Raw genomic sequence first — 22,051 nt, 5'->3', positions numbered from 1 at the left:
ACTGTTTTTGCAATATTTATATGCGTGAGTTTCATTAATCCCTTTTTAAATGCTTTTGCAATATATATTTTTAGGACTGAGAATACATGCGCTGTTTTTATAACTGTTTTACGAAATAGACACGAGTAAATCAAAACTACATTATATGGTTGAATTATCGAAATCGAATATGCCCCTTTTTATATAGTCTGGTAATCTAAGAATTAGGGAACAGACACCCTAATTGACGCGAACTCTAAAGATAGATCTATCGGGCCCAACAAGCCCCATCCAAAGTACCGGATGCTTTAGTACTTCGAAATTTATATCATGTCCGAAGGAGGATCCCGAAATGATGGGGATATTCTTATATGTATATTGTGAATGTCGATTACCAGGTGTTCAATCCATATGAATGAAATTTTTGTCTCAATGCATGGGACGTATGTTTATGAGAAATGGAGATATGAAATCTTGTGGTCTATTAAAATTATGAAAGGATTATTTATGTTAAACTAATGAACTCACCAACCTTTTGGTTGACAATTGAAAGCATGTTTATTCTCAGGTATGAAAGAAGTCTTCCGCTGTACAATTGCTCATTTAAAAGACATTACTTGGATTCATTCATGACATATTTCAAAAGATGTTGCATTCGAGTCGTCGAGTTCATCAAGATTATTATTTAGTCAATTATAGTTGAATATATTATGAAATGATTTGCATGTCATCAATTTTCGATATAAACCAAGTTTGTCTTTTAAAAACGAATGCAATGTTTGTAAAATGTATCATATAGAGGTCAAGTACCTCGCGATGTAACCAACTATTGTGAATCGTTTGTAATCGATATGGACTTTGTCCGGATGGATTAGGACGGGTCTTCACAGTGGGTATCAGAGCAGAGGTCTTAGCGAACCAGGTCTGCATTAGTGTGTCTAACTGATAAGTCGTTAGGAGGCATTAGTGAGTCTGGACTTCGACCGTGTCTGCATGTCGAAAGTTTTGCTTATCATTTCTAGTCGGAAATTATCTGCTTATCCACCTTAGGAAATTACCTGCTTATCATTCTTAGTCTAGACACACCTTACTGCAATGATTGCATGAATAGTGTATAGACAAAATTCGTATCTTATCGTATCTGCTAATCCAATTCTTAGCGTATCTGTTACTGTAACTTTGCCTGACATATTCCGTAGATTCCTCCGAACTTATGGGATTTTAGTATTATATATGCATATGTAAAGTATGTATTGCAGGATACTAATCTACATCCTATAATCTATTTCTTAACAAAAAAAAATCCTTCATCTGATTGTACGAGATGAATCCCTCAACCAGTTCGAGTCCTCAGATTTCGATAGCTATTCCAATAATTACTCCGACAGCTATTCTGACATGGATGTTCACCTAAGCTCCGGAAATCGCGTCACCGGAATGAACCAACGAATCATCCATCCCCAATTCATTTGATGAGTTCGTAGTTGACTTAATCAATGGAGACGCGAAGAAGGCGATCCTTTTCACCAACCGAATTTACCTCTTGGCGATGAACCTGAAACACTTATCGGCAAACTAGCCCGAAACACCATTTTCACCCTCATTTCCTGAAGATCTCGTCATGATTACATAGTATCTCAGATTCTAAACCTTATTCATTCGCTCGTTCTTACCGACAACCATCCCTGAGTAATCGAAGAAGTCAACGAACTTCGCGCTCGAGTAATCAATTTGGAGAATATGGAGCAAAATTTACCAGCTTCAACAATATCACCGGCACCAACAGTACCATCAATAACAGCACCAGTACCATCAACAATCCATGCCTCAACATCTCATTATGCACCTCGACATAATCATCATTCTACGTATCGTTCTACATCAATTTTCATGCCGATTATGTAATCTTTAATATTTTAGAGATTATATATTCTAGTTCTAACGATAAATCAAATGAGATTAATATCATTTTGACTCATTAAATCTATAGTTACATCTGAAGAAAATATATATGTATATATATTTTCATGAAGTTTGTAATTAAAAGTTCTTTTGTACAAACAGTTAATGTTGAAAATATTTTAACGGGTAGGTATTACCCTAGAAATATTTAGATTTCGCATTAATAAGTTACACTGTACATTCTTCGAATTTGATTCAACGATCATTTACTATCCTATTTACAACCACCGATATACATATCCGTCAACACAGAGTAACCATTTTCATATTTGGATTTTGACCTATCAGAATCCAACAAGTGGCATAATGAAGAAAAACATTGGATAAAAGAAAAATTTCTAGAAACAAACGAATTAACTAATTAAAATTTTGTTAAGAATTCACGCTAACTGTTCCTAGCTAACTGATTACATTTTATTTATCGCAATTTAATTATCGCAATTTACATTCTCGCAATTTTATTTATTGTCATTTAATTTCTGTTATTTACTTTACGCACTTTATTTATCGTTATTTAATTCCTGTTATTTATTTTACGCACTTTAAATGTCGGGACACGTATACAAGGTTTTGACATATCATATCGACGCATCTATATATATTATTTGGAATCACCATAGACACTCTATATGTAGTAATGATCGAGTTCTCTATACAGGGTTGAGGTTGATTCTACAATAATATATATACTTTGAGTTGTGATCGAGTCTGAGACGAATACGGGTCACGATACGTATTAATTAATTCGAATATTATATATTAAACTATATATGAATTATTGAATTATTGAATTGCTAACTGTGGACTATCAACTGTGGACTACCAACATTGGACAATTAAAATGAATTAAAATATTGACTATAACATATGAAACTAAACAATTCTTCAAGTTTGCCACTTGATTTCATCTCAAACCTCATTTGTATCTTGACGATTAAGATCCATGTTCAAACCTTTCATGATTCTTGAAAACATCTCAAACGAGAGGATGAACCAACCGCACTTCATCTACGAGAGAAAAGATTGATGCATTTAGTTATGCATCTGAAAAACTCTCGGAAACTGAGTAAACGTTTAACACGTAGTTGTGCTAATTCCTTTAGTGTTATTATTACCCAAAATAACTTGGTAATTCCTTTCAAAGTAGCAAATTTTGTCACAGCTCCAGCAAATCAACTTCGACTTTTCGTTCCAAACAACCTTATTATCACCTTGATTTATATGTATGCTCTTTTATTGTTACCGGGGAACCTTTTATATTCCACAATATTACCGTCAGCGTTTAATCATCTAAAAACACAATTCTCTTGAAATCACCTCGGATTGATAACCAATGATTCGGATATGGTAGCAGTAAATGTAGAGGAATCGGCAATCAGTACTTTGAAAACTCACAGCATATCTACATCAACAGTTATATGTATAACATTTATCTTCTAGAATAATGACCTTCCATTCTGAAATTTTGAAAAGCACCCAGTCTACAAATCAATACTCTGAATATTGAAAAAGCTGAATGAAGCAGCAGAAACCGTAGACAACCGTAAACGATCTTAACAGCCAGAAGTTTGATAATAAAGAATAGTTTGTTGGAAAAGCTCAGAAAAGTTGGAACTGAAAAATGGATTGAGCTAACCATGAAGGAGACCAAGGACAAATACAAGGACCAAACCCTATATTCAAAGAATCCAGGTAATTCTGGATCTGATGAAATCTTTAGAGAATATCCTGCTCCGAAGTCATGTTAAAATCTTGCAGAAAATCTTTCTCCATCAACCATCGAACTTAGAAATTTCAAAATATCATCATCAATATCTTTGATATTTCCGAGGATATTTTCATAAATATTCTCGTCCGAAATTATATACCCCTTCGTGCTTCCTGTGTATCATTATATTGGAAACATTCAATAGAAAATTTAGTACCGAAAAGCAGATTATGCGGAATTATGAAGAAAGCCATGGACAAATCACAAAGAATAAGTTTGACTTCAAAGAATCCAAATGATTCAATGTCTGTTAAAGTCTTTAGTGAATATCTTGCTCCTTACTCTAAACCCTTGCAGACAATAGTTTCTATCATCCTCTGATCTTAGATATTCCGAGATATCATCGTATCTTTCATTATAAATATCCTCCATATTTCTGAAGATATTTTCATAACTATTCGTATCTGAAATCATTAATCTCTTCGTGCTATCAGTGTTACATCACATAGAAACTGTTAGTTTCTATATTCTGTAAACTTTAGAAATTAAAATATGAATGTTTTTGAAGTAGTGTTGGTAACTGATGCATGAATTAGTATAATATAATGACACTTGATCAACATGATTATATTACAGTAAGTCATTGGAAAGTGATGATTCACAGATCATAACGTCATCATATGCCATGTTACACGACTCTTACATTTTATCTGATATATAAACATATCAAGAACATATTTTCTTGATAGTTCTATCTTTCCCAGATATTCTGGTAATTTGACAAATCAAGATCGTGTTATTACCATTTCTTTCTTAGAACATTAATTAGGTTCATTTCGAAATTCATATCTATGAATTCTGGACCGTTGCTCGCTTTATTAGAGGCCGAGAGGATAATAAAAAGGTAAAGAGATCCAAAATATAAGAGAAAAGATAAAGCCCAATGACAACACCAAAATTACAAACCGTGGATATCAGTACGTATAGCAATATAAAGACACGGAAGGATTATAAATACAATAATCCCTAGAGCATAATAGAAATAAACAGATTCTTCAAGTGGGAGTTGGAAAAGAAGAACAATCATTGCGATAGTCAGAATAAGAACAAGGATTAGAACCGGATTAAGCATTATTATAATCTTTTGGATATATGAACTGAGAAAGAAGGTATAGAAGTGGTGGAAACTAATGGAACGGAAAAGATAAATTTATAATGGAAATATCAGATAGAGTAATCGAGGCAGATCACCGTATTTAATTATAGAGATCTTAACTCCCTTATTCGCCGAAGAATCAAATCTTTTAGATTTCAAAAAATTTCTTAAAATCCCTTGAATTCCGGAATTCAACCAAGATGACGTCAAAGGTTAAGATGAACTTTATTTTCTGAATTCAACCCTGACTCTGTCAAAAGTTAAGATGAATCCTTATTTTCCTATTTCACTCTTGGGTGATAGCTTCATTCGTACTCTTCGAATAATTGAGTTATTTTTATCCATATTACTCAATAATGATAAAACTCAATTTATCAACTCATATTCGTCATGAAAATATTTTTATTGTTAGCCATGACCACCTCACTCAAATTTCGGGATGAAATTTCTTTAACGGGTAGGTACTGTGATGACCCGGGAATTTCCGACCAAATTTAAACTTAATCTTTATATGTTTCTGACACGATAATCAAAGTTTGTAATGTTAAGTCTCGAAAATTTTGGAACAATGTTCATATAACCATTTACCCTGTGACTATGCCCGACGATTCACGAACAATTATATATATATATATATATATATATATATATATATATATATATATATATATATATATATATATATATAAACAATAATTAGAAATATAAATTTAACATTCGAATTAAATATTTGAAGTAGAATACAAGATATGTAAGTGTAATTAAAAATGAATCTACATATATATATAATATAAGTTATAGGTATAATTATTATTATACGTATATCATGATATATAAAATTTATAGATAATAAACATTCAATAAAAGTTATTGTATAATATATTGTATGATTATTTAATATTACATAGTTAACAATATATAACTGCAAATTTAGATATAGTATTATATCAATATTATTATTATTACTCTCACTATTATTAATATTAATATTAATATTATTATTTGTACAATTATAATATATAATATATATATGAAGTTTAAAATATATAAAATGGTATAGTATTATTATTACTAATATTATTACTATCATTAATAATATTAGTATTATTATAATCAGTATTATTATCATTAAATAATATTATTAATTTTATAGTTATTATTATCATGATCAATAATAATAATAATATTATTATTATTATTACTAGTATATTATTATAAATTTTTATTATTACTATATATAATATTAAGAGTATTATTAATATAGTTATAATTATTAATGAGAATTGATTATAATATAGAAATGCAACTATGATTATGTACAGATATATATTATATAAATATACATACAGATTTATATCATGTACAGATATATATTACAAATCCAATTCCATCAAAATTGACTTTTTCTTATTTTCTTGATGTCCTATTTCACTTGTGAGAGATTGTTGAATCTTTTAGGATGCAAACAACCATCTGTCAATTTTAGATACTGCACAAGTCAATCAATCACATACTTAAGTTATCTTCTATAATTCGTTTAGAAAAAAAAAAAAGTAGCCGAACTCGTTATTTCCTTTGCTTGTGTCACACTTTACCCAAAACTCGATTTTGAATGAAATTTTAAAATCTATAATTGCAGTTATGTTGAGAATCCTTCATTTAATCCATCTGTAAGTTTTCACTACTCAGTTCCTTCTATTCTTTTCGAATTTTGAAGTCAAAGATTGATATCAAAAAGTCAACCATATAGTTCATCAAGAAATTCGATTTGATTTTAATGATTTCAGTTCAAATGATGATTTAGAAAGCTTCTAGGAACGATTTACTATCAACTTCATTTTATAATTTCAATCTAAAACAGTCTTAAATTTCAAAATTGATTTTGAGTTCAAAGCGTTCTTACCAGAGATTAACAATAGTTGAAATCGAGTAAATTTTCAAAATCTAAAAATGTAGTTATGTTAGGATTCTTATACTCGAACTATCTGCAAAATTTAAGGTTTCAATTCTTTAAATTGAATTCGAATTTCCAAGTCAAAGATTTTGAAATAAAAGTCAACAATATTGTTCTTCATAAAAATTCGTAATTGTTGTAATGTTTCTGATAAAATTGAAGATCTATAAAGTTTATAGGGATGATTTAAAACATTTTTCATGTAGAAATCAAAAGCCAAAACCATCTTAAAATCGAAATCAAGTTATTTATATTTTTTTTGTTACTCGACTGCTATAGCAGTTTTGTTTTTTTTTTTATTATTATTATTTTTTTATTTTATTTTACGATTTCTGTTTGATTCAACACTATCATGGAACGTTTCTATGTCAAATACAAGTCTTAAATCGATGTAACAGATTAGTGGGTTAGGATAATTGTTTTCCTGTTCGATTGACGTTTGGAAAAGAAGAAGAGGATGTTCAAACAGAAAGTGAATTATATATATATATATATATATATATGTTAGGCTGTTTCATTTCAGAAAAACAATTGTGGTAGAATGGTTAGGCTGGTTACGAGTATGCGAGAGATTGCGGGTTCAAACCCGACTTGGGGCATTTCTTTTTAGGAAGGGTTTATGAGGTAGTCTCCTTTTTATTTATTATTTATTATTATTAATTATGTTATTATTATTGTGTTAATTATTATTATCACTAATATTATGGTTATGAGTACTACTATCATTAACTAACTAATATTATTATTAACATCATTGTATTATTACTATGATAATGATAATCGTTATTGATCCTAATATTTAGGAATATCTTTATTATTATTAATCAAACTAAGAGTATTATTATTATTATCATTATCATTAATATAGGTATTATAATTACAAATTAGGATTATTATTATTATAATTATCATGAAAGTAATACAAATCATTATTAATTTTATAAATAATAGTATTGGTATCATTCTATAACTATTAGTATTATCATTACGTATTATTATTATTATTATTATTATTATTATTATTATTATTATTATTATTATTATTATTATTATTATTATTATTATTATTATTATTATCATTGTTATTAATATGAACCAAATTATTGTAAGTATCATATTTATTATACCATTAATAGTATCATTATCTTAAATTGGATTAGCAGTAAAATTATTATTGTTACAAGAACTATTATTAATATCATTGTTATTATCACTAAAATAGGGTTATTATTAACATATGTATATTATTAATGATATTAACATTATATATTTTTACTAATATTAACTTAGTATAATAGAACTACTGTTTTGATAAACAAATTAATTACATACATAAATATATATATATATATTTAACACATATAACATAACCAAATTTAATATTTTTATATATATACAAAATGAACATATAAAATATATATATATATATATTATTAACATAAAAATAATATAACTAATACATTTATATATAATATGTGTTCAATTACAACTATGAATATTAATAAATATACAAATGATATAGGTTCGTGAATCCGAGGCCAACCCCACTTTTGTTCAATGTCGTCGTATGTATTTTTACTACAAAATACAGTATGGTGAGTTTCATTGATCTCCTTTTACTCTTTACATTTTTGGGACTGAGAATACATGCAAATGCTTTATTAACTGTTTTACAATATTTATATACGTGAGTTTCATTATTCCTTTTTTATATATATTTTTGGGCTGAGAATACATGCAATGTTTTAATAACTATTTTACAATATTTATATGCGTGAGTTTAATTTGCTCCCTTTTTACTCATTATATTTTTGGGCTGAGAATACATGCAATGTTTAAATAACTGTTTTTGCAATATTTATATGCGTGAGTTTCATTAATCCCTTTTTAAATGCTTTTGCAATATATATTTTTGGGACTGAGAATACATGCGCTGTTTTTATAACTGTTTTACGAAATAGACACGAGTAAATCAAAACTACATTATATGGTTGAATTATCGAAATCGAATATGCCCCTTTTTATATAGTCTGGTAATCTAAGAATTAGGGAACAGACACCCTAATTGACGCGAACTCTAAAGATAGATCTATCGGGCCCAACAAGCCCCATCCAAAGTACCGGATACTTTAGTACTTCGAAATTTATATCATGTCCGAAGGAGGATCCCGGAATGATGGGGATATTCTTATATGTATATTGTGAATGTCGATTACCAGGTGTTCAATCCATATGAATGATATTTTTGTCTCTATGTATGGGACGTATGTTTATGAGAAATGGAGATATGAAATCTTGTGGTCTATTAAAATTATGAAAGGATTATTTATGTTAAACTAATGAACTCACCAACCTTTTGGTTGACACTTGAAAGCATGTTTATTCTCAGGTATGAAAGAAGTCTTCCGCTGTACAATTGCTCATTTAAAAGACATTACTTGGATTCATTCATGACATATTTCAAAAGATGTTGCATTCGAGTCGTCGAGTTCATCAAGATTATTATTTAGTCAATTATAGTTGAATATATTATGAAATGATTTGCATGTCATCAATTTTCGATATAAACCAAGTTTGTCTTTTAAAAACGAATGCAATGTTTGTAAAATGTATCATATAGAGGTCAAGTACCTCGCGATGTAACCAACTATTGTGAATCGTTTGTAATCGATATGGACTTTGTCCGGATAGATTAGGACGGGTCTTCACAAAACCGAAAGTCAAACTTGGTCAATGTGGTCAACTAAAGTCAACATCAGTAGTTTCATGCCAAATATTAGTCAATAAGTCAAACCTAAGTCAAACAATATGTTTTAGGTCATGAATGATCATTTTCACAATTTCAGTTTATCGTCATGCACAAAATTTATGAACACGTATCATACTTAGCACATTATCTCATAGTACAAAATTCAAGTAAATATGACAAACTCCAGATCATAATTACACTTAAAATCAATTCCAAAAAGTCTGTCCAGGGACTCATACGACAATTAAAAGTCAGGAATCAGAAGGGATACATTTGGGGTTGGCCAAGTCAGTTTCTGACCGTGCACTGATTTAATTTTGGCTATAACCGGAGTTAGGAACATGCAATTGATATAAGACCAGTGTCCATAGTTCAAGGAAAAATCAAAGTAACAAATATCAAAAATCTAGCAACTTTTGTTTAGCCAATTTGTACAGTTTATTCGTGAAAGTTGAACATTCAGTTTTCAGCTCAAATCAGAATTCAAATAAAGTATGGCTCTATTGTGCCCAATGCATAAGGTTTCAGAGATTGACATAAACTAACAATAAGTCACATATCATGTTAAGTTTTATTTTCCAGAAGCATACATTCTCAAACAAATCACATAATCCACAGAGTACAAAACCGTGACCAATTTGCAGATTCGATTCTCATTTAGTTAGTCACATTCGCATGCCATTATCCGAAGATCTAAATACAATTAGCCTATAATATTCACATGAAAGATGAAGTACTTTTTGTATAATTTTCAAATATGCAAAGCTTTAATCACATAAATTAACACATTTTATCATACAAGGTTATTTTCATACAAGTGCTGTATAAAACTACATTTACACTAATTCTAGCATATCTCGGGCTATACATAAGCAAATGACATGATATCCTAGTCTAAATTGAGTGTTTTTAAATTATATTTCCAGTGGTATAAGTCTCACATTCCAATTCGTTTTCTATCAATACCATATTTCTGATCAAGCAACAAAAACACAACGATAATTCAAATTGACATAACTTAATCATACGAAAATGAAATCAAGCGAATCCAAAGCCTAAACTCAATAGTTTTTCGCAATGAATATTATTATAACATAATAATTACCATTTGAAAAACTTAATTTTTCTGATCAAAGAAATACAAATTTGTTTTTAAACCCTAGCGCATCAAACAATCAAAATAACGATTACAATTAACACGTACGCGTATAGACTTGAGCAATTGACAACATAACTATGAAACTTTATAAAAATTAGATTTTTAAGAATTAGGGTTCATGTAAATATACCTTAGATCAACAATCAAAGCACACCAACACGTAGAGGATAACGCGAATTGCAACTTTTGTTCTTGAGGTTTAATCAAAAATTGAGTTTGAGTGTATGTGTGTGTGTGTGTGTGTTAGGTGACGGCCAAGAGAGAGGGAGAAGGAGGGATCGACCAAAAAAAATAAATGGGGAATGATTTGTGCAGTTAGGGTATTACTAAGTATGTATATTAAGCCCTAATATAAATAAATGCACATAAGTCCCTCAACAATTAACAAAAATTAAAATATAAGGGGAAGGGGAGGGGGTTCGGCCGAATGGGGCCCTCATGGGGTTCCCGGGCTCTCATTTTGCAATCTCGTGTAATCGTGGTCCGTTTTAAGTGCAGTTTAGTCGTACCGAAGGCCCAGAACGCTAACCCGATCGTTAAACGTAATCAATTGTCTAATTTATTAAAAACCCAATAAATTAAATATTTTAAAAAGTTAATAATTAATAAAATTAATTATTAAAATAAACCCGAGCGTTTCGTTGCTCAAAAAGCTTTTATCAAAATCGTATCATTTTTATCGTATTTCATTATCTGAAATATTTATTTGAATTAATATCAACCCATATCAATTATTAAAACCCTCCGAAGATCAAGTACGCACTTAATACACGTAAACGCATAAAAGTTAAATAATCACCGTTAAATAAACTAATGGAAGGTTAACGAAAGTAACGAAAAAATCAGGGTTGTTACATTACCCACCTGTTATTGAACATTTCGTCCCGAAATTTTAGTGATCGTCCGCTGAAGTGGTTTCCTCGGGAAACAATTGCGGATACTTCAGCCTCATCTGGTCTACACGCTCCCACGTGAACTCTGGTCCTCTTCTCGCGTTCCACCGAACTTTAACGATAGGAATTTTGTTTTGCTTCAACTGTTTGACCTCATGGCCCAAGATTTCAATAGGTTCCTCAATGAAATGAAGTTTGTCGTCGATACGTAGTTCCTCTAGAGGAATAATCAAATTATCATCGGCTAGACACTTCTTTAGATTGGATACATGGAAAATGTCATGAATACCGCTGAGTGCTTGTGGCAGTTCTAATTTGTAAGCTACTGGTCCAACTCTTTTAGTTATCTCAAACGGTCCAACATATCTAGGACTCAGTTTACCTCGTTTCCCAAATCGTACAACACCCTTCCAAGGTGATACCTTAAGCATAACCTTGTCACCAACTTGGAACTCTATGTCCTTCCGTCTAACATCGACGTAACTCTTTTGACGACTTCGATGAAATGTCCCGTTCTTATTGATTAAAAACGTTCCATATTAATTGATTTCGTTGCGAGGTTTTGACCTCTATATGAGACGTTTTTCAAAGACTGCATTCATTTTTAAAACAAACCATAACCTTTATTTCATAAATAAAGGTTTAAAAAGCTTTACGTAGATTATCAAATAATGATAATCTAAAATATCCTGTTTACACACGACCATTACATAATGGTTTACAATACAAATATGTTACATCGAAATCAGTTTCTTGAATGCTGTTTTTACACAATATCATACAAACATGGACTCCAAATCTTGTCCTTATTTTAGTATGCAACAGCGGAAACTCTTAGTATTCACCTGAGAATAAACATGCTTTAAACGTCAACAAAAATGTTGGTGAGTTATAGGTTTAACCTATATATATATCAAATCGTAACAATAGACCACAAGATTTCATATTTCAATACACATCCCATACATAGAGATAAAAATCATTCATATGGTGAATACCTGGTAACCGACATTAACAAGATGCATATATATAAGAATATCCCCATCATTCCGGGACACCCTTCGGATATGATATAAATTTCGAAGTACTAAAGCATCCGGTACTTTGGATGGGGTTTGTTAGGACCGATAGATCTATCTTTAGGATTCGCGTCAATTAGGGTGTCTGTTCCCTAATTCTTAGATTACCAGACTTAATAAAAAGGGGCATATTCGATTTCGATAATTCAACCATAGAATGTAGTTTCACGTACTTGTGTCTATTTTGTAAATCATTTATAAAACCTGCATGTATTCTCATCCCAAAAATATTAGATTTTAAAAGTGGGACTATAACTCACTTTCACAGATTTTTACTTCGTCGGGAAGTAAGACTTGGCCACTGGTTGATTCACGAACCTATAACAATATATACATATATATCAAAGTATGTTTAAAATATATTTACAATACTTTTAATATATTTTGATGTTTTAAGTTTATTAAGTCAGCTGTCCTCGTTAGTAACCTACAACTAGTTGTCCACAGTTAGATGTACAGAAATAAATCGATAAATATTATCTTGAATCAATCCACGACCCAGCGTATACGTATCTCAGTATTGATCACAACTCAAACTATATATATTTTGGAATCAACCTCAACCCTGTATAGCTAACTCCAACATTCACATATAGAGTGTCTATGGTTGTTCCGAAATATATATAGATGTGTCGACATGATAGGTCGAAACATTGTATACGTGTCTATGGTATCTCAAGATTACATAATATACAATACAAGTTGATTAAGTTATGGTTGGAATAGATTTGTTACCAATTTTCACGTAGCTAAAATGAGAAAAATTATCCAATTTTGTTTTACCCACAACTTCTTCATTTTAAATCCGTTTTGAGTGAATCAAATTGCTATGGTTTCATATTGAACTCTATTTTATGAATCTAAACAGAAAAAGTATAGGTTTATAGTCGGAAAAATAAGTTACAAGTCGTTTTTGTAAAGGTAGTCATTTCAGTCGAAAGAACGACGTCTAGATGACCATTTTAGAAAACATACTTCCACTTTGAGTTTAACCATAATTTTTGGATATAGTTTCATGTTCATAATAAAAATCATTTTCTCAGAATAACAACTTTTAAATCAAAGTTCATCATAGTTTTTTAATTAACTAACCCAAAACAGCCCGCGGTGTTACTACGACGACGTAAATCCGGTTTTACGGTGTTTTTCGTGTTTCCAAGTTTTAAATCATTAAGTTAGCATATCATATAGATATAGAACATGTGTGTAGTTAATTTTAAAAGTCAAGTTAGAAGGATTAACTTTTGTTTGCGAACAAGTTTAGAATTAACTAAACTATGTTCTAGTGATTACGAGTTTAAACCTTCGAATAAGATAGTTTTATATATATGAATAGAATGATGTTATGCACATCATTACTACCTCAAGTTTAGTAGGTAAACCTACTGGAAGTGACAAGAAATGATCTAGCTTCAAAGGATCTTGGATGGCTTGAAAGTTCTTGAAGTAGGATCATGACACAAAAACAAGTTCAAGTAAGATTTTTACTCGAATTAAGATAGTTTATAGTTATAGAAATTGAATCAAAGTTTGAATATGAATATTACCTTGAATAAGAAAGATAACCTACTGTATATAACAAAGGTTTCTTGATCTTAGATGATTACTTGGAATGGATTAGAAAGCTTGGAAGTAAATTAGTAAACTTGAAGGGATTTTTGAAGTGTTCTTGAAGTGTTCTTCCTATGAAGATTATAGCTTGATTCTTGAAGTGATTTTTGATGAAGATGATGATTAACTACTGGAAAAATACGTTCATAATAGTGTGTGTGTGTTGAGAGAGAATTAGAAAGAGAATTGGAAGTGAAATGGAGTGAATGATGAGTGGTAATTGGTGAGTGGTGAGTGGGGTTAAAAGGAGTTCTAGTTAGTTGACTAGCTCATGGTAGAAGTTAAAATTGATTAGTCATACATGACATAATCAAGAGTGGAATCCCATGCTAGTTCCTATTGGTATATACTCATAGTAAGTACATTTTGAAGCTGTGTATAATAAGGGTAAGAATACGACTAGAATTCTTGATGAAAGAAAAGAATGGAAAAGTAACTGTAACCATTTTCATTAAGTATGAGTGTTTTGATATATGTCTTGAAGTCTTCCAAAAGTATTTTAATACATCTAAATACACTACATGTATATACATTTTAACTGAGTCGTTAAGTCATCGTTAGTCGTTACATGTAAGTGTTGTTTTGAAACCTTTAAGTTAACGATCTCAATTAATGTTGTTAACCCATTGTTTATTATATCTAATGAGATGTTAAATTATTATATTATCATGATATTATGATATATTAATATATCTTAATATGATATATATATACATTTAAATGTCGTTACAACGATAATCGTTACATATATGTCTCGTTTCGAAATCCTTAAGTTAGTAGTCTTGTTTATATGTATATAACTCATTGTTAATATACTTATGGAGATACTTACTTATCATAATCTCATGTTAACCATATGTATATCCATATATATATTGTCTTGTCGTTTTTACGAGTTTTAACGTTCGTGAATCGCCGGTCAACTTGGGTGGTCAATTGTCTATATGAAACATATTTCAATTAATCAAGTCTTAACAAGTTTGATTGCTTAACATGTTGGAAACATTTAATCATGTAAATATCAATCTCAATTAATATATATAAACATGGAAAAGTTCGGGTCACTACAGTACCTACCCGTTAAATAAATTTCGTCCCGAAATTTTAAGCTGTTGAAGGTGTTGACGAATCTTTTGGAAATAGATGCGGGTATTTCTTCTTCATCTGATCTTCACGCTCCCAGGTGAACTCGGGTCCTCTACGAGCATTCCATCGAACCTTAACAATTGGTATCTTCTTTTGCTTAAGTCTTTTAACCTCACGATCCATTATTTCGACGGGTTCTTCGATGAATTGGAGTTTTTCGTTGATTTGGATTTCATCTAACGGAATAGTGAGATCTTCTTTAGCAAAACATTTCTTCAAATTCGAGACGTGGAAAGTGTTATGTACAGCCGCGAGTTGTTGAGGTAACTCAAGTCGGTAAGCTACTGGTCCGACACGATCAATAATCTTGAATGGTCCAATATACCTTGGATTTAATTTCCCTCGTTTACCAAATCGAACAACGCCTTTCCAAGGTGAAACTTTAAGCATGACCATCTCTCCAATTTCAAATTCTATATCTTTTCTTTTAATGTCAGCGTAGCTCTTTTGTCGACTTTGGGCGGTTTTCAACCGTTGTTGAATTTGGATGATCTTCTCGGTAGTTTCTTGTATAATCTCCGGACCCGTAATCTGTCTATCCCCCACTTCACTCCAACAAATCGGAGACCTGCACTTTCTACCATAAAGTGCTTCAAATGGCGCCATCTCAATGCTTGAATGGTAGCTGTTGTTGTAGGAAAATTCTGCTAATGGTAGATGTCGATCCCAACTATTTTCGAAATCAATAACACATGCTCGTAGCATGTCTTCAAGCGTTTGTATCGTCCTTTCGCTCTGCTCATCAGTTTGTGGATGATAGGTAGTACTCATGTCTAGACGAGTTCCTAATGCTTGCTGTAATGTCTGCCAGAATCTTGAAATAAATCTGCCATCCCTATCAGAGATAATAGAGATTGGTATTCCATGTCTGGAGACGACTTCCTTCAAATACAGTCATGCTAACTTCTCCATCTTGTCATCTTCTCTTATTGGCAAGAAATGTGCTGATTTGGTGAGACGATCAACTATTACCCAAATAGTATCAAAACCACTTGCAGTCCTTGGCAATTTAGTGATGAAATCCGTGGAAATGTTTTCGCATTTCCATTCCGGGATTTCGGGTTGTTGAAGTAGACCTGATGGTTTTTGATGCTCAGCTTTGACCTTAGAACACGTCAAACATTCTCCTACGTATTTAGCAACATCGACTTTCATACCCGGCCACCAAAAATATTTCCTGAGATCCTTGTACATCTTCCCCGTTCCAGGATGTATTGAGTATCTGGTTTTATGAGCTTCTCTAAGTACCATTTCTCTCATATCTCCAAATTTTGGTACCCAAATCCTTTCAGCCCTATACCGGGTTCCGTCTTCCCGAATATTAAGATGTTTCTCCGATCCTTTGGGTATTTCATCCTTTAAATTTCTCTCTTTTAAAACTCCTTGTTGCGCCTCCTTTATTTGAGTAGTAAGGTTATTATGAATCATTATATTCATAGATTTTACTCGAATGGGTTCTCTGTCCTTCCTGCTCAAGGCATCGGCTACCACATTTGCCTTCCCCGGGTGGTAACGAATCTCAAAGTCGTAATCATTCAATAATTCAATCCACCTACGCTGCCTCATATTCAGTTGTTTCTGATTAAATATGTGTTGAAGACTTTTGTGGTCGGTATATATAATACTTTTGACCCCATATAAGTAGTGCCTCCAAGTCTTTAATGCAAAAACAACCGCGCCTAATTCCAAATCATGCGTCGTATAATTTTGTTCGTGAATCTTCAATTGTCTAGATGCATAAGCAATCACCTTCGTTCGTTGCATTAATACACAACCGAGACCTTGCTTTGATGCGTCACAATAAATCACAAAATCATCATTCCCTTCAGGCAATGACAATATAGGTGCCGTAGTTAGCTTTTTCTTCAATAACTGAAACGCTTTCTCTTGTTCATCATTCCATTCAAATTTCTTCCCTTTATGCATTAATGCAGTCAAGGGTTTTGCTATTCTGGAAAAGTCTTGGATGAACCTTCTGTAGTAACCAGCTAGTCCTAAAAACTGGCGTATGTGTTTCGGAGTTTTCGGGGTTTCCCACTTTTCAACAGTTTCTATCTTTGCCGGATCCACCTTAATACCTTCTTTGTTCACTATGTGACCGAGGAATTGAACTTCTTGCAACCAAAATGCACACTTTGAAAACTTAGCGTACAATTCTTCCTTCCTCAATACTTCTAACACCTTTCTCAAATGTTCACCGTGTTCTTGGTCATTCTTTGAGTAAATAAGTATGTCATCAATGAAAACAATGACAAACTTGTCAAGGTATGGTCCACACACTCGGTTCATAAGGTCCATGAACACAGCTGGTGCATTAGTTAAACCAAACGGCATGACCATAAACTCGTAATGACCGTAACGTGTTCTGAAAGCAGTCTTTGGAATATCATCTTCTTTCACCCGCATTTGATGATACCCGGAACGTAAGTCAATCTTTGAATAAATAGACGAGCCTTGTAGTTGATCAAATAAGTCGTCGATTCTCGGTAGTGGGTAGCGGTTCTTGATGGTAAGTTTGTTCAACTCTCGGTAGTCGATACACAACCTGAATGTACCATCTTTCTTCTTGACAAACAAAACAGGAGCTCCCCACGGTGATGTGCTTGGTCGAATGAAACCACGCTCTAAAAGTTCTTGTAATTGGCTTTGCAGTTCTTTCATCTCGCTGGGTGCGAGTCTGTAAGGAGCACGAGCTATTGGTGCAGCTCCTGGTACAAGATCTATTTGAAATTCAACGGATCGCTGTGGGGGTAATCCCGGTAATTCTTTCGAAAATACATCGGGAAATTCTTTTTCAATGGGAACATCATTGATGCTCTTTTCTTCAGTTTGTACTTTCTCAACGTGTGCTAGAACAGCATAGCAACCTTTTCTTATTAGTTTTTGTGCCTTCAAATTACTAATAATATGTAGCTTCGTGTTGCCCTTTTCTCCGTACACCATTAAGGGTTTTCCTTTTTCTCGTATAATACGAATTGCATTTTTGTAACAAACGATCTCTGCTTTCACTTCTTTCAACCAGTCCATACCGATTATCACATCAAAACTCCCTAACTCTACTGGTATCAAATCAATCTTAAATGTTTCGCTAACCAGTTTAATTTCTCGATTCCGACATATATTATCTGCTAAAATTAATTTACCATTTGCTAATTCGAGTAAAAATTTACTATCCAACGGCGTCAATGGACAACTTAATTTAGTACAAAAATCTCTACTCATATAGCTTCTATCCGCACCCGAATCAAATAAAACGTAAGCAGATTTATTGTCAATAAGAAACGTACCCGTAACAAGCTCCGGGTCTTCCTGTGCCTCTGCCGCATTAATATTGAAAACTCTTCCGCGGCCTTGTCCATTCGTGTTCTCCTGGTTCGGGAAATTTCTAATAATGTGGCCCGGTTTTCCACATTTATAACAAACTACATTGGCATAACTTGCTCCGACACTACTTGCTCCGCCATTACTCACTCCGACACCATTTGTTCCTTTCGTTCTATTAACCCCTGGTCCGTAGACCTCACACTTCGCCGCGCTATGACCATTTCTTTTACACTTGTTGCAAAATTTGGTGCAGAATCCCGAGTGATACTTTTCACACCTTTGGCATAGCTGCTTCTGATTGTTGTTGTTGTTGTGATTATTATTGTTGTTGGGATGATTGTTGTAGTTGCTGTTGTTGTTGTTGTTGTTGTTGTTGTTGTTGTTGTTGTTGTTGTTGTTGTTGTTGTTGTATTGGTGATTCTTATCACCGTTTTCCTCCCACTTTCTTTTGACTTGCTTCACATTGGCCTCTTCAGCAGTCTGTTCTTTAATTCTTTCTTCAATCTGGTTCACTAGTTTGTGAGCCATTCTACATGCCTGTTGTATGGAGGCGGGCTCGTGTGAACTTATATCTTCTTGGATTCTTTCCGGTAATCCTTTCACAAACATGTCGATCTTCTCTTCCTCATCTTCGAATGCTCCCGGACACAATAGGCACAATTCTGTGAATCGTCTTTCGTACGTGGTAATATCAAATCCTTGGGTTCGTAACCCTCTAAGTTCTGTCTTGAGCTTATTGACCTCGGTTCTGGGACGGTACTTCTCGTTCATCAAGTGCTTGAATGCTGACCACGGTAGTGCGTACGCATCATCTTGTCCCACTTGCTCTAGATAGGTATTCCACCATGTTAACGCAGAACCTGTGAAGGTATGCGTAGCGTACTTCACTTTGTCCTCTTCAGTACACTTACTTATGGCAAACACCGATACGACCTTCTCGGTCCACCGTTTCAATCCGATCGGTCCTTCGGTTCCATCAAATTCCAAAGGTTTGCAGGCAGTGAATTCTTTGTAGGTGCATCCTACACGATTTCCTGTACTGCCAGATCCAAGGTTATTGTTGGTATGTAGTGCAGCCTGTACTGCGACTATGTTTGAAGCTAGAAAAGTACGGAATTCCTCTTCATTCATATTCACGGTGTGTCGAGTAGTCGGTGCCATTTCCTTCAAAATAGTCAAATGGAACAAGTTAATCATACAGAATATTAAGAGTAGTTAATAGTATTTCGTAGCATAATATGAACTCATTTATAAAAGCTTTTTCTTCATATTAGCGTTTTATAAGTTTAAATACGGGTAGTACCTACCCGTTAAGTTCATACTTAGTAGCTAATATACAATTCAACTACTACAATTCTATATGAAAAACTGATTGTAATAATATTTCGCGTTCAAACTTTTATACAATATTTTACAAACTTACAATACCGCTTATTTTACATAAAGCATGAAATATAGCACACAATAACTTTGATTCAAGATAGTTGTGAAGATAATTCTAGCTAGTACACAAGTCGTTTAGCAAAGGCAATAAAGACACGTAATTCATACGTCCAGAAACAAGTCATGCATTCTGGTTTCACTAGGACTACTTCCCATCCTTGGTCTTGTGGAACATAACCATTATGGCCGTTGATAAGACAGCGTGTTGTAACGTCGTCAAAGGGACGAGGGTTACGTAATGACCAACAGTCTCGTAATAACCTAAAAACCTCATTTCTTACCCCAATTACCGACTCCGTCACTTATGGGAACGTTTTGTTTAATAGTTGTAGCCCGATGTTCTTGTTCTCACTTTGGTGAGAAGCGAACATTACTAACCCGTAAGCATAACATGCTTCTTTATGTTGCATGTTAGCCACTTTTTCTAAATCACGAAGTCCTATATTCGGATATACTGAGTCAAAATAATTTCTTAACCCGTTGCGTAAAATAGCATTTGGGTTCCCCGCAATATATGTGTCAAAGTAAACACATCGTAACTTATGGATTTCCCAATGTGATATCCCCCATCTTTCCAACGAAAGCCTTTTATAAACCAAGGCATTCTTGGAACGTTCTTCGAATGTCTTACAAACTGATCTCGCTTTAAATAGTTGTGCCGAAGAATTCTGACCGACTCTAGACAAGATTTCATCAATCATGTCTCCGGGTAGGTCTCTTAAAATATTGGGTTGTCTATCCATTTTGTGTTTTTATACTGTAAAATAGACAAGAGTTAGATTCATAAAAAAATACTTATTAATACAAGCAATTTTTACATATATCATAAAGCATAAGCACACTATATTACATATATTACACCAAACGAATACAACTATCTTATTCCGACTCGCTTGTTTCTTCTTGTTCGGTTTTGGTTCGTTTTGCCAAGTTTCCAGGGATATATGATGTTCCCCTAATACGAGCCGTCGTTGTCCACATTGGTTTAGAAAAACCTGGTGGTTTAGAGGTTCCCGGGTCATTGTTACAACTTAAGGACTTCGGGGGTTGACGATACATATAAAGTTCATCGGGGTTGGAATTAGATTTCTCTATTTTTATGCCCTTTCCCTTATTATTTTCTTTTGCCTTTTTAAATTCAGTTGGGGTAATTTCTATAACATCATCGGAATTCTCGTCGGAATCCGATTCATCGGAGAATTGGTAATCCTCCCAATATTTTGCTTCCTTGGCGGAAACACCATTAACCATAATTAACCTTGGTCGGTTGGTTGAGGATTCTCTTTTACTTAACCATTTTATTATTTCCCCCACCGGTTCTATTTCTTCTTCCGGTTCCTCTTCGGGAACTTGTGAATCAGTCCACGAATCATTCCAATTTACATTTGACTCTTCATTATTATTAGGTGAGTCAATGGGACTTGTTCTAGAGGTAGACATCTATCACATAATATCAAACACGTTAAGAGATTAATATATCACATAATATTCATATGTTAAAAATATATAGTTTCCAATAAAAATGTTAAGCAATCATTTTTAAAGAAAACACGGTCGAAGTCCAGACTCACTAATGCATCATAACAAACTCGATAAGACACACTAATGCAAATTTTCTGGTTCTCTAAGACCAACGCTCTGATACCAACTGAAATGTCCCGTTCTTATTGATTAAAAACATTCCATATTAATTGATTTCGTTGCGAGGTTTTGACCTCTATATGAGACGTTTTTCAAAGACTGCATTCATTTTTAAAACAAACCATAACATTTATTTCATAAATAAAGGTTTAAAAAGCTTTACGTAGATTATCAAATAATGATAATCTAAAATATCCTGTTTACACACGACCATTACATAATGGTTTACAATACAAATATGTTACAT

Source organism: Rutidosis leptorrhynchoides, chromosome 3, assembly GCF_046630445.1.
Source record: "Rutidosis leptorrhynchoides isolate AG116_Rl617_1_P2 chromosome 3, CSIRO_AGI_Rlap_v1, whole genome shotgun sequence".
In the NCBI taxonomy this organism is placed as follows: domain Eukaryota; kingdom Viridiplantae; phylum Streptophyta; class Magnoliopsida; order Asterales; family Asteraceae; genus Rutidosis; species Rutidosis leptorrhynchoides.
The sequence above is the reverse complement of the archived record's forward strand: the minus strand, read 5'-3'. Positions refer to the sequence as shown.